Source organism: Camelus ferus, unplaced genomic scaffold (assembly GCF_009834535.1).
Source record: "Camelus ferus isolate YT-003-E unplaced genomic scaffold, BCGSAC_Cfer_1.0 contig1219, whole genome shotgun sequence".
NCBI lineage: Eukaryota > Metazoa > Chordata > Mammalia > Artiodactyla > Camelidae > Camelus > Camelus ferus.
This window is the reverse complement of record NW_022587727.1, coordinates 42,335-56,330: the sequence shown is the minus strand read 5'-3', so window position 1 is coordinate 56,330 and position 13,996 is coordinate 42,335. Positions and strand designations below refer to the sequence as shown.

At 32.3% G+C, this 13,996-nt stretch overlaps 1 long non-coding RNA gene across 1 annotated transcript in view; it reads left to right on the top strand.

Moving 5' to 3' along the window:
- Positions 1-3,493: 3,493 nt before the first annotated feature.
- The window catches only part of LOC116662471, a 51,983-nt gene continuing 41,480 nt past the window's right edge, over positions 3,494-13,996 (top strand). The window contains exon 1 of the long non-coding RNA XR_004318432.1: positions 3,494-3,807. This is a non-coding gene — a long non-coding RNA (uncharacterized LOC116662471). The remainder of the gene's footprint in view (positions 3,808-13,996) is intronic.

The following is a 13,996-nucleotide window of genomic DNA, read 5'->3' as shown; positions in this document are numbered from 1 at the left end:
TGTGAGTTTGGCCAGAGTTTTGTTGATTTTATTTACTTTTTCAAAAACCAGCTTTTGGTTTGATTGATTTTTTCTGTGGTTTTTAAAATCTCTATATTATTTATTTCCTCCCTGATCTTTATAATTTCCTTCCTTCTGCTGCCTTTTGGGTTTTTTTGTTCTTTTTCTAGTTCTTTCAGCTGGTGGGTTAGATTGTTTATTTGGGATTATTATTCTTTTTTGAGGAAGGCCTGTATCACTATAAACTTCCCTCTTAGCACTGCCTTTGTTGTGTCCCATAAATTTCATGTGGTTATGCTTTCATTTTCATTTGTCTCAGGGTATTTTTTAATTTCAACTTTGATTTGCTCATTGACCCATTGGTTTTTTAATAGCATATTGTTTAATCTCCATGCTTTCATTTTTTTCTCCTTTGTTTCTCTGTTGTTGATTTCTAATTTCATGGCATTGTAGTCAGTAAAGATGCTTGAGATAATTTCTATCTTAAAATTGTTGAGGTTGCAAAGGGTTCTTTTAAACTAAAGCAATCAGTCATTTAAAGAAAAAAGGTTGTTCATATACATAATTTTGCTTTGTATTAATCTACTTTTTGTTCTCCATAAATCCAAGTTAATAGGAGTAGTACTCAAAGTAGATGATTTTAAAATTTATATAGAAATATTTTTATGGACATGATACATACTGCAACTGCTGCTGTATTATGAGATGATGCTTTATAGGATTTCATGAGAGCTTAGTAGGAACAAAAAGCAAATATAAATGTAGAGTGTATATAGGAATTCTGTGTGCAAAGAATTGAGTGAAATTTTACAGTTATGTTTTGTTTATGTAAAGTCAAAACAAAACTAAAGGCTCTGCCTCATGACTCCATTAAAATTTTGAATTAGACGTTACCTTTTTGGAACTTTACTCAGGATTTTAAATGTCAAAAACTGATCAAGTAACTATATATATATATTTTATATTTGACAAAACATTACTTGCTGATATTGATGGTGTTTCTAATAATTAATATTACTTTGTAGCTTCTGCAAAGTATTAGATCTGTCATATTTTTGAAATGATGTATTTTATATGACTCTCTTACTTTTTTCTTTTTGAGGAAAATCAGTAACTATCTGATCACCCATTCATAACCCTAGTACTTATCTAATTATAATTTTTATAATAGTTGTTTTCAGGAAGTCCTACAAGTCAATCCTCCCTCATTGCTTTTGTTTCCTAGTGTCTAAACAGCCTCCTCCCTTTTCCTGAAAGCTTCCTGCTGTTGCTTCCAGACCTCTTACTAGGGTGGTCTTCAGAATCCCCTTCTCCAACTTGTCTGTTCCTTTTCCAAAGGAAATGCATTTTTTGTCAGCCTATTCTGGGAATGGGGCCCAGTGCAAAATCTAATATAGACCCCTTATTAGAAATTATTAGTAATTTCACAAAGGTGGCAGTAGAAAATTAAGCCAAGTGTAGAGCCCTTCTAAGCATGGGAACCTGTGCACCACACATGTTATGGACTCATGAAACTGGCCTTAACCTTTTCCCTTGGTGGTTATGCCCCAGAACTTTGCTTCTTTTTTGATGCATCCTTACCTTGACTGTATCTTTCTTTCCTGCACTCTGATTCCCTTTTTTTCTCCCTGTAGTTGTGTAGCCCCAGAGTCTTGAGCTGCAGAGAATTTTACATGCCCTCTTCCTGTTTTCATAGAAAGAAGGCAAAAAAGAGCAAATATTTGGGAATTTTTTTTGAAATAATTTTATCATCAAGAATTGCTCCAGATATTCTTGGTAATAAATCGTATTTGAGAATTGAAGTTGTCTAAGAATTCTACTATGAAATATTGTATTTTGATTTAGTTTCCTTGGCTCAATATATGATTAATTACTAAAGTATATATCTGTTCAATGCTTGGATATATACATGTAAAAATTAATTCATTTGACAACAGTGTCTATGCATGTGATGACAGCAGTCCCCGAGACAACTGTTTAAAAAACAAAGTGTTAAAATATTAGCCCTTGTCATCATCATTAAAAGGGCAATACCCTCCCTTAGGCTTGGCACCATTTTAAGGATTAAAGAGTTCTTAGCTGACCCTCCTCTTTCTGATCTGTGCCCTCATATCCTCTGGGAACCATCTTTTTCCTTATCTACTTTCTATCCTGGTTTGCTTTATGTGTTTCAGAAGTAATATTAATCTGATAACCCATTAGATGGTCAGAAGGTACCAAATCATCTACTTTGTTTCTCCCATGAGATAAATGGCATTTTTTTTTTATGCTGAATGTGCAGATGATCAAATGACATCTAGTTTCTTGGCTCTGTCAAAGGGATACTTGCAATTGTGACAATTATGAATTTTGTTCCAATTGAAAAGGAAGATTTGGTGACTAGTATTGGGGGATATGAGGAATATTTCTGAATAGTTTCCTCAAAGTAAAGTTGTATATATACTTAGTTGGGCCATCACTTATTTGGCTCATAATTTATTCTTGGGCTTACTTTTTCTGATGCTACTTTGTCATAGAATGTAAATTTTTAATGGGAGGACAAAAACCTTTTATTTGTAATAAATAATACAGTAAGTATACCCTACTGTATAATATCAATTATAACTATCCATTGCATATTGCACTTAAGAATTTTATTTGTTATGTTTTCATGAGTGCTTGTGACATTATTTTAGTTATTTCAGAGTAACATGTGCTTTCCACATAGAACTTTACAAAATATACAACTAAATATGTATATTTATAAATATATAACCAGGTTTTCAAAAATTTAAAATATTATGCTGCTTTTATCTAAATAATTTAGATGAAATTGTGTATGTGAGCATGTGTTTTGGACTTAATTATTTTAGCAGTTGCCATAAATCTTCATTTGTTATACTGTTGTGTGTGAACAAGTATAGTTCAGAATTTGAGGGTGCACTTGAACTTCCCTAAGTATTTATATTTTGTGAAATAGAATGCATATGAAAAAAACCATTAAATATGTGTGACTACATTAATATAATAATATTAATGTATGAAGGATGATAAATTTAAAATTATATACATATCAGAGTGAATAGGTGTAGCTATATAGCAAATAATGAGAGTAAGTTCATTTCTGCATCTGAATATAATTTTAAATTCCCCAAACTAAAATCTATTGAGAAACACTTGGTAATGGGATAAAACAAATTTTTATATATGTTTTTTGTTTGTTTTCTTTTATGGGGAATGCATAGAATAGGTTTGGAACCCAATGAACATATATGTCTAAAGACAGCTATGAAACATTTCAAATAATACTATTTTACCTACATGTAGTCAGATTGACAAATTATGTTTGAGTAACTTATTAGTAGACAGATTTGCATAAATATCTCATAAGTAGGCCAGCTAAGGATCAAGTTAATTGTATTAGATGATTTTATAATCCTTTATGTCTGATCAAATGGTATCACTGAAAATGTACTTGAAATTTGAAAATGAAATTTAAATTATCCTAATGTAATATGGGTCATAAGAGATACCATTAATCTCATAGGTTTAAGATGTTTTAATTTTTTGGTGAGAACACCTTAGTATTCAAAACCATTTTGTTTTAGTAAAACTTGTTATACATGATAAATTTTATACTTAATTTGAAGTGACTTTGGTGATTCAAAAATTTTTATAAAGTTTTTAAATGACAGTTATTATTCTACTTTAAACATTTTAATGAATCACTCTTCTTAACCTTAAAGGAAACCACATGATATGAGATGCTGAGAAAAATTAAATTGATGTATCTCCAGTGTACAACTTTCATTTGAAGATTGAATAAAGGTGGGTTTCATAGTCACAATTTATTGAATAGGTCTATAAATAACAGGAAAAATTCAGTTACATATAAAAATTACTTCTTCACATTGGCTTCTCCTATGTTTATATTTTGAATGATTCAGCTAAGAGGTGGTGAGAAATATTTATAATAGCAGGTCATCAGGATAAAATAGGGACAATGCAGTTTAATCACTTTATTTATTTTTTTGAAATGTGCTTAATGGAAAGGATGAATAACTGCCTTGCTTCAAAATTAAATTCTATTGCCTTGAGTGAAAGATTTGAGTGTTAGCATAACATTTTTTTATGTGAGTTATGCTGTAGTTTTTTTTGTCATTTTTTTGCATTACAGTGCAGGAAATGTTGCTGATTTATTGTTGCATTTTTAAAGGGCAATGCTATGCTGAAACTAGAGACTGAAGGAAGGTAAAAATCATATTTGTCAAAAACTGAGCCTTGACATGGTTTATGATCACTGACTACTTGTCCTATTTATAGGGCTGTATTTAAAAGTAAGCTAATCTAGCAAGATCAAATATGATTGATGTTTTCCCATTTATTGTTTTCTAATGTTTCATCTTTTGGTTTTAAGATGGTTATAAGAATCAAGAAATATGAAGTTAAAGAATGCGTAGTACTTTCCATTTTCATTATGCTCATTTGAAGAGAATTATTTTCTAAATATTCAGCTTGGGTCCTATCAGCACCCACTATAAACAGAGTAATTTTTAAAATGTCAAATGAATTATGAACACTCTCTTCAGCTATGCAAGTGAGACATTAAATGGTTGTGTGAGGATCTGAATGTTCTGGTCTAGTATATAAGGTAATTATCACCAATGTGAAAAACATTCCTGCTTATAAATTATAAGGACTTGAGAGATGGAAAGATTTACTAAATTATTTCTCAGTTGAACCAAAGGAAGCAAAGTCTAATTGACAACTTCTTATTTTGCCAAGCATTTGGAAACATAGTGAGTGAACTTAAATGTTACTATTCAAAAGCTCAAGAGTATGAATATATTTATAGTCTACATTAAAATTCTGAGTTCAGTTTCTTAGAATCATGAAAAGTAAGAGTAATAACTGTATTTCTTTTAGTTTTCAAACAAGTATTCATCAGTAATTTGTAAACAATAATACATTATTTTTATATATCTACAAATTATACTTCTTTGATATTCCATACATCACACAGTAATTATTCAAGGTATAGGAAGAGCAAAAAGATTTAGTAAGTGACTCAATTATTTAAACTATTAGGTACGGAGGCAGTGCAAATAGGTGAAAAATTAGTATAAACAGATCCAATGATTATAACCTTTGGGGTTAATGTGGATAAAAGATATCTAATATACTACAACCAGTTATTCTGAGTGGACTGGGTATAGTAAATTGCACTTACTAGAGTTGTCATTCCATGGAAACTTTATTCCATCATTTGGATCAAGACTGAATCTAAGCTGAGATAAATGTTCTAATGTCATAGATACCTAAGATATTATACTCCACCTTGAAAAAAATGATTTTGTGTTTATTGTGGATTAATTCCAGAGGTTAGTGTTTCTAGACTTCAAAATACAATAGAGCTAAGAATGAATAACAGAATTAGTAAAGCTTGATCTATAATTACCTTTTACACCAGGCAAGAGGTAAATTTAATTGCAACTGACCCTGAATAATGGAGTAGGATGGAAGGAAGGAAGTTTATTTACTTGAGACACCAAATGAAATCTATGAAACACAAAGGGGAAAAGGCAGTTTCATTGAGAATAAAATATTCATGTTGATAACTTACATAAGACAAAAATGGAGTGTTTTCTGCAGGGAAATTACTTTCTTTGATGAGTTCCATTTATGCATGATGGAGTTTTAAATTATTTGAAAACCCCCTTGGTTATTTTTTCTTACTTTCAATTCTTGTGGTTTTAATTTCAGACATAAACACATGTAAAATTTTCTTGCTAAAACCTTCTTACTCTGCTTTAAGTTGAATTTATAACAGGAAAAAAAAAAAAACCAGAATGCCTTCCAATGACAGTGATTAGGAAATCAGTATTTAAGGCATCAGTTTCATGAATTGCATGGTGAACAATGGCTCCATTCATTTTGAAGCCACCCTATGATAAAATACATCGTTATTTACTTTGCTTACTTTAAAGATTGTTTGTTTAAAGCATATTCTTGAGGGATGCTAAGTATTGTATCTTCTAACTAGCAGCTTGAGTTTGGAAGCAATTTTGTTTGAGTAAAATCCACTATGTAATGACTTTGAGTGGCCTGCAAGCTGCATGTTAAGGCTCACATATTTACTTCTTGAGGATAGAAAGCTATTTGTTTTACTTTGTAATTTAATGTGGGAAGCATTTAGAAGCTGCAATGGCAAGTGAGGATCTGAATCTTACATATTACCTATCACCCTAATCAAAAGAGAAGGGAAAATAGAATATACCTCATATCTAGAGACTTGGGTTCCAATAGTAGAATATGAAACTAGAGGGGAAAATAGATGTGTGGGTCTCAGTATGCAAACTTATTTGTCCATCACAGAGTCACCATGCAATCTGACAGTATTTGAAGGAGGTTGCTAGTATCAGCCTCACAAAAGGCTGAGACAAAAGTGGGCAGAAGAAGGAATGTTTATAAGTTGATGTACATTAGCTAAACATTCATGGAGCCTGTTTGCATGCAATTGCCTGATGCATTAGGAGCAAATCTTTAGGGAAATGTACTTAGTGACATAATCATAAACAAATCTCTATAGAATTACCAAGTGTGGTGAGTAGATACCTACACTGGTAGAATGACTGTTATTAGATTGGAGGGACCCTGAATTTGCTGCCTACTTCAAAATAGTTTGCAAATCTCTCTCAGTGGCCCAGTTCTGCAGTCCTTGATAGCAGGAATCTAACTCATAGAGTCAAGACTATGTTTTCACACTTAAAAATCTAACAAAATCTAGTGATTCAAACATGTTTTTGGACATTAAGAAATACTAAACAATAAATAACTACACACACTTGCAATTGTTTATATGTATATATACAAATACACACTCACATTTTTTTAACTCTCATATAGATAATTGAAAAATACGTGGATTCATAGCAGAATAATTCTTAAGAAATCATAGATTTTAGAATGTCTCTACCTTTAAATATGAGACAGTGGTTTTGCCAAACTGATGTATATTTGACAAATATTTATTGATTGTTAGTCCTTGGAGATTCAGAGACAACTGTTACCCATGTACAGCCTGAAAAAGCACACAGGAAGCTGAGGTAGACAGAGAAGTCAGTCAGATCATAGCTTAAAATGATAAGTATAAATTAAGTACAAGTTTTTATGCAAGTGTGCTTTACTCTAAGAAGTAAAAGGAAGTTTTTGAACTTGGTGATGTGGAGTTGCATTCTGAAGAGTAAATGAATGGAAGGCTTTGTTGGAGTGTGGGGATGTAAGGTGAACAAGACATGGAAATATAAGAAAACCTGAACCTTAAAGATAAGAGGACATGGAACTCTTAAGACAGATCATATGTTAGGTCACAAAACAAGTCTCAGTAATTTTAAGAAGATTCAAATTATATCAAGCATCTTTAGTGACTACAGTAGTATGAAACTAGAAATCAACTACAAGAAGAAAACAGAAAAACTCACAGATATGTGGAGATTATGCAACAAGCTACTAAACAGCCAATGGATGAACAAAGAAATCAATAGAGAAATAAAAAAAATACCTTCAGAAAAGTGAAAATGGACATACAACATAACAAAATATATGAGATGCAGCAAAAGCAGTTCTAAGGGGAAAGTTAACAGTGATGGATGCATACATCAAAAAACAAGGAAAATCTCAAAGAAAGAATCTAACTTCACCCCTAAAGCCTGGGGGGGGGAGAACAAAGCCCAAAGTTAGTAGAAAGAGGAAATTAAAAAGATCAGAGTGGAAATAAATAAAACAGAGACCAATAAGACAATAGAAAAGACCGATGAAACTAAGAACTGGTCTTTGAAAAGATAAACAAGATTGGCAAATCTTTAGCTAGAATTGCTTCAAATTAGTAAATATCAGAATTGAAAGAGGAGAATTTACAACTGATATCAAAGAAATACAAAAGATTGTAAGATACTACTGTGAACAATTATACACCAATAAATTGGACAATCTTTGAGAAATAGATAAATTTCTAGAAAACACAATCTTTCAAAACTGAACCATGAAGATATAGGAACTTTGAGTAGACCAATTTACTAGTAAGTAGATTAAATTAGTCAGAAACTTCCTAACAATAAAAAAAATCTGGAACCAGACAGCTTTACTGGTAAATCCTGCAAAAGATTCAAGGATGATTTAGTGTTATCCTTCTCAAAATCTTCCAGAAAACTGAATAGAAAAGAATGCTTCCAAATTAATTTTAAAAGACCAGCATTTCCCTGATACCAAAATGAGACATTTACACCTCACACAAAACAATTATAGGCCCATATCTCTAATAAACATAAGTGCAGAAATCCTCAACAGAATATTAACAAACCAAATTCAACAGTACATTAAATGGATCATACACCATGATCAAGTGGGATGTACTCAGGGACACAAGGATGGTTCAGCATTTGCAAATAATTCAGTGTGATACACCACATTAACAAGTGAAGGTTAAGGGGGTGGGAAGGGATAGACTGGGATTTCAAAATGTAGAATAGATAAACAAGATTACACTGTATAGCACAGGGAAATATATACAAGATCTTATGGTAGCTCACAAGGAAAAAATGTGACAAGGAATATATATATATATATGTCCATGTATAACTGAAAAATTGTGCCCTACACTGGAATTTGACACAACATTGTAAAATGATTATAACTCAATAAAAAATGTTAAAAATAAAACAAAACAAAACAAAACAAAATAACAAATGAAGGTTAAGTCATACTATCACCTGAATAGATGCAGAAAAAGCATTTGAGAAAATTCAGCACCTATTCATGATTTTAAAAAGCTCTCAATAAAGTGGTTATAGACAGAACTTATATCAACATAATAAAAATCATATGTGACAAGCCCATAGCTAACATCATACTCAACAGTGGAAAGTTGAAAGCTTTCCCTCTAAGATCAGGAACAAGACAAGGATTCCTGCTCTTGCCACTGTTACTCAATGTAATATTGGAAATGCTGTCCAGAACAGCTAGGCAATAAAAAGAAAAGGCAGCCAATTTGGAAATGACAAAGTAAAACCATAACTATTTGCAGACAGCATGATTTTATATATAGAAAACCCTAAAAACTTCACCACAAAAACTGTCAAAGCAAATTCAGTAAAGTTGCAGAATACAAAATCAATATACAACTATCTGTTGTGTTTTTATATAACAACAACAAACTATTGGAAAAAAGAATTAAGAAAACAACCCTATTCACAATTACATCAAAAAGAATAATACCTATGAATAAATTTAACCAAGGAGGTGAAGTCCTGTGCACTGAAAACTGTAAGATATTGGTTAAATAAATTGAAGATGGCACAAATAAATGGAAAGATATTGTGCTCATGAATTGGAGTGATCAATATCAGTTAAAAAGTCCATTTTACCCAAAGCAATCTACAGATTCAGTGTAATCCCTGTAAAAATTCCAATGTCATTTTTCACAGATAAGTCCTAAAATTTTTATGGAACCACTAAAGATCTGGAATAGTCAAAGCCATCTTGAGAAAAAAGAGCAAAGCTGGGGATATCACAGTCCCTGATTTCACACTATATTTCAAAGATGTCATAGTCTACACAGTATGGTAGTGGCATAAAAAGAGACACATAGATCAATGGAATAGAATAGAGAGAATAGAGAGCCCCAAAAGAAAGCCACATATATATGATTAATTAAAGGGTGCAAACAAGGCAAGAATATACAATGGAAAAATGACAGTCTCTTCAATACATGGTTTTGGGAAAACTGGACAGCCACATGGAACAGAAAGAAATCAGACTTCTCTTTCACCATGAACAAAAATTTACTCAAAATAGATTAAAGACTTGAATGTAAGACCAGAAACTATACAACTCCTAGAAGAAAACATAGTGGGTAAACTCATTGGCATTGCTTTTGGTGACTTACTTTTTGATTCTGATTCCAAAGGTAGGGCAACAGAGGCAGAAATAAGCAATTGAGATCACATCAAATTAAAAAGCTTCTGCACAGCAAAGGAAGTCATCAACAAAATGAAAAGGCAATCTACTGAATGGGAGAAGATATTTGCATGTCATATAATTGATAAGAAGTTAATATCAAAAATATATAAAGAATGCATACAGCTTGATAACAAAAAGAACAAACAATCCAATTTAAAAATTGGCAGAGGATCTGAATAGACATTTTTCCAGAGAAGACAATACAGATGGCTAACAAGAACATGAAAAGATATTATCATTAATCATTAGGGAAATGCAAATCAAAACCACAATGAGATGTCATTTCACACCTGGCAGAATGGTTATTATCAAAAGGACAAGGAATAACAAGTGTTGGAGAAAACATGGAAAAAAAGGAAACACTGTGCATTGTTGGTGGGAATGTAAATTGTTACAGTGACTGTGGAATGCAGTATGGAAATTCTTTAAAAAATTAAAAGTAGAACTACCAAATGATCCAGCAATTCCACTACTGGGCATTTATCTGAAAAATAGGAAAATGTTAACTCAGAAAAGTATATGTGCCCTTATGTTGACTGCAGCATTATTTACAGTAGCCAAGCTATATTTATGATGGGATACTACTAGGTCATAAAGAAGAATAAAACCTTGCCATTTGTGACAGCATGGATAGATCTTCAGGGCATTATGCCAAGTTAAATAATTCAGATAGAGAAAGACTTGATTTTACTTAAATGTGTAATCTATAAAACAAAACATGAACAAACAAAACCAAACTAACAGATACAGAGGCTAGATTGGTAGTTGCCAGAGGGCAAGGGTGTTGAGAGGCAGATGGATTTGGAGATGGGAGTTAAGAGTTACAAACTTCTAGTTACAAAATAAATAAGTCCTGGGAATGTAATATACAGCATGACCACTTATGTCGATAAAATTTTGTTGCATATTTAAAAGTTGCTAAGAGAGTAAATCTTGAAAGTTCTCATCACAGGAAAAATTTTGTAACTTTGTATGGTGACAGATGGTAACTAGACTTACTGTGATCATTTCGCAGTGTATATGACTATCAAATCATTTGGTTGTTCACCTGAAACTAATATGTTCTATGTCAGTTATATCTTACTAAAACAAAAGCAAAGCAAAAATATAAGAGAACGTACAAAAAGTTTTATATTCCTTCCATAAAGCAGCTGGGTAAGTGGAGAGGGCACTGGATTGCATCCTGGCTCTGTCCAGCCACTCTTGATGGTCTTTGCAAGTACTTAACTTTGGAGTTTCATTTCTTTGCCAATAAAATGTATGTAATAAAACATTGTCTTCCAGGGATGTTGTGAAGATACACTTTGTAAATTGTACATAGGAGTAGGGTATAGTATTTAGTACTATAAATAAATAGTACAGTAAATAAATAGTACAGTAATTAGTATTTAAAGGGATTACAGTAATCAACAATGACCTTAACCAGAGGTTCCCAGTCTTGGCTGGATATTTGAATAACTTAGGGAACTTCCAAAAAGGATTCTTAAGTGCTGATGTTTACATTTCACCCCCTAGAGATTCTGACTTAACTGGACATGGTATAGTCTGGATATGAAACTTAAAGGAGAATACTGGAAAATATGAGAAAGAATAAGAAACAGTAACAACAAAAAAAAAAGGAAACAGAAAAAGAGGAAATAAATGTAGAGTCTACCAATATGCTAAGGAATAGATTTCCTTCATTTTGTAGAACAGAAGGATTGCCACCACCGTTAGGTGTGGTTGAGAAGCATTTCCAGGTCTCACCTGTTCCAGAGCAGCTGCCTTGTGAGGAGGGCTCACCAACAGAGGAGGAGCTTCTGCATTCTAGAAGTCTCTTCTGTGGAGTGCGTCAATCCTATGCTTCTTATTATGGTGGAATAGGTCATAAGTTTTATTCCTTGGAATAGAAGCAGCATGGAAGAGGTGGTGAGGAAATCTAAAATTGAGGATAAAAATTCTTAGAGCTCTTTAAAGTACTTCAGTTGATCCTATCTAATTAATATGCATCTAAAAAGAGACTGAGGCCCTGCTTTGAAGATGTGAAACACAGCAGAAGCTTTCCTGCCTAAGCCTGTAGCCATAGGTGTGATGACTAGCAATGATATTTTAACTATGTTAGACAAAAAAGAAATAGGCTGAATTATAACAGAAAGAATTGTAAATATATACTAAAGAAAGTGAGAGCTCAGTTTGAATCTTAAAACCATTTACTCCTTTTTTTTTTTTTTTTTAATAAGCCACGATATTCTACCCTGGTTACTGGAAAAGACTGCATGGCAGAATCGTATTCTCTAATATTGAACATCAAAGAAAAGCCAAAAGAAGTAAAATTATTTTTAATAAATTCAGATTCCTAAGACTAGAATTTACTTTTTATATGAAAAACAACTATGTTGATATTTTGATTATGTGAATAATATATATTACACTGTTGTGATTGTTATCTGGGACTTCCAGATAAATGAATTATTTTACCCATGTATTGTTTTTCCCATGAAAATATTTTAGACTAATTGAAAAATAATTAACTACATTTATTTTTTCCCCATGAAAATCTTTTGATATTGCAGAAATATTTCCCCGTGAAATGTATAATTGCTGAAATATTTCCCACTTAAAATCATTCTAGTTACTTTGTGCCATTCTTAGGATAGAAATACTTGAAATCTCATCATCAAAAGAGATTTCACTACAGATCTTTAATTCAGTGCATGCTAAGCAACACCTATAAAGAATTTTAGGAATAGAAATTAAGTAACAGACTACAATTAGAACAGATAAGAATAGTCACTGGTGAAATGAATCCATTTTTGCTCTTCACATCAAATTCACATACTTGCAGACTTGTCTGTGAATGCTGTTTTCATTTTTGTATGCAGCGTTTATACAAGATCCCTTTACAGTCTGACATTTGCTTCAACCACTCAAATGGACTGTTTTTGTTGTTGTTAAACACACCAGCTATTTTCATGTAAACAAATCCACTAATCACTTTTCAGTCCCCATCTTATTTCACTTCTATCAGCATTTGATACAGGTAGAAGTCCTTTTTTGAGACATTCTCTTTGTTGAGGTCCACCAGTCAAAGACCACTTGTAGTTGAACAAATTGGACTTTTGGATACCTGGTGCAGGAGGGAGACTATATTCTGTAGGAAACTGTGAGGCATCTTAATTAGAGTGTGCCAAGAAGCTCTTGTTATAGGTTTTGGGCTTGTATTATGTGATTTGGAGGAAGGTTCAAGGAACAGAATCTGTTCTAGACTGAGTGCTTTGAGGAAGCAACTAGATTCTATAGCTGTGCATCTTACTTTATAGGTAGAAAGAACAGGATGAGACTAAAGCTATAATTGTGAAGGAGCAGCTGTTACTCTTATTAGTTGGGAGTTGGGAAGTTTGGTAATACTTGTAGTTTTCATAGTGTTCTTGTATTTGTCTGCAAAGAGTCCTCTTGTTTTCATTTCACGGCATCATGGTTACAGTGACCTCATCTCAAGCCAGTGAAGTTGTTCATGTTCAACTGGAAAACACCATGGCCTAGCTCTGTGCCAGGCCAGCTTCCATCTGATGGCTATCAGCATTGCCTTTTTCTTTCTCAATATCATGGTACCATATTCTCTTTGGTTTCTTTCTACTGCTTAACATGCTCCTTTTCAGTATTCCTCACACTATCTCCTATATAATTTTTAACTCTTAGAGTTTCCCAGGCCTTATATCTGAATCATCTTTTATATTATCCTACACTTCTTATGCAGTTTCATTTATTTTTATGATTTTAATTACTATCTGCTTTCTTCAGACTGGAACTATTCTCTGCCTAAAAGATGAGTTGGAAAACTATAGCCCATAGGTCAAATACAACCCAAAGTCTGTTTTTGCCCAGATGTGAGGTGGTTTTTATATGTTTAAATGGTTAGAAAAAAATCTAAATGTGAATAATATTTCATGACATAAAATTATATAAAATTCAAGTTACAATATGTAAACAAAAAAGAAGCAAAGTGTTGCTCACCACCTAG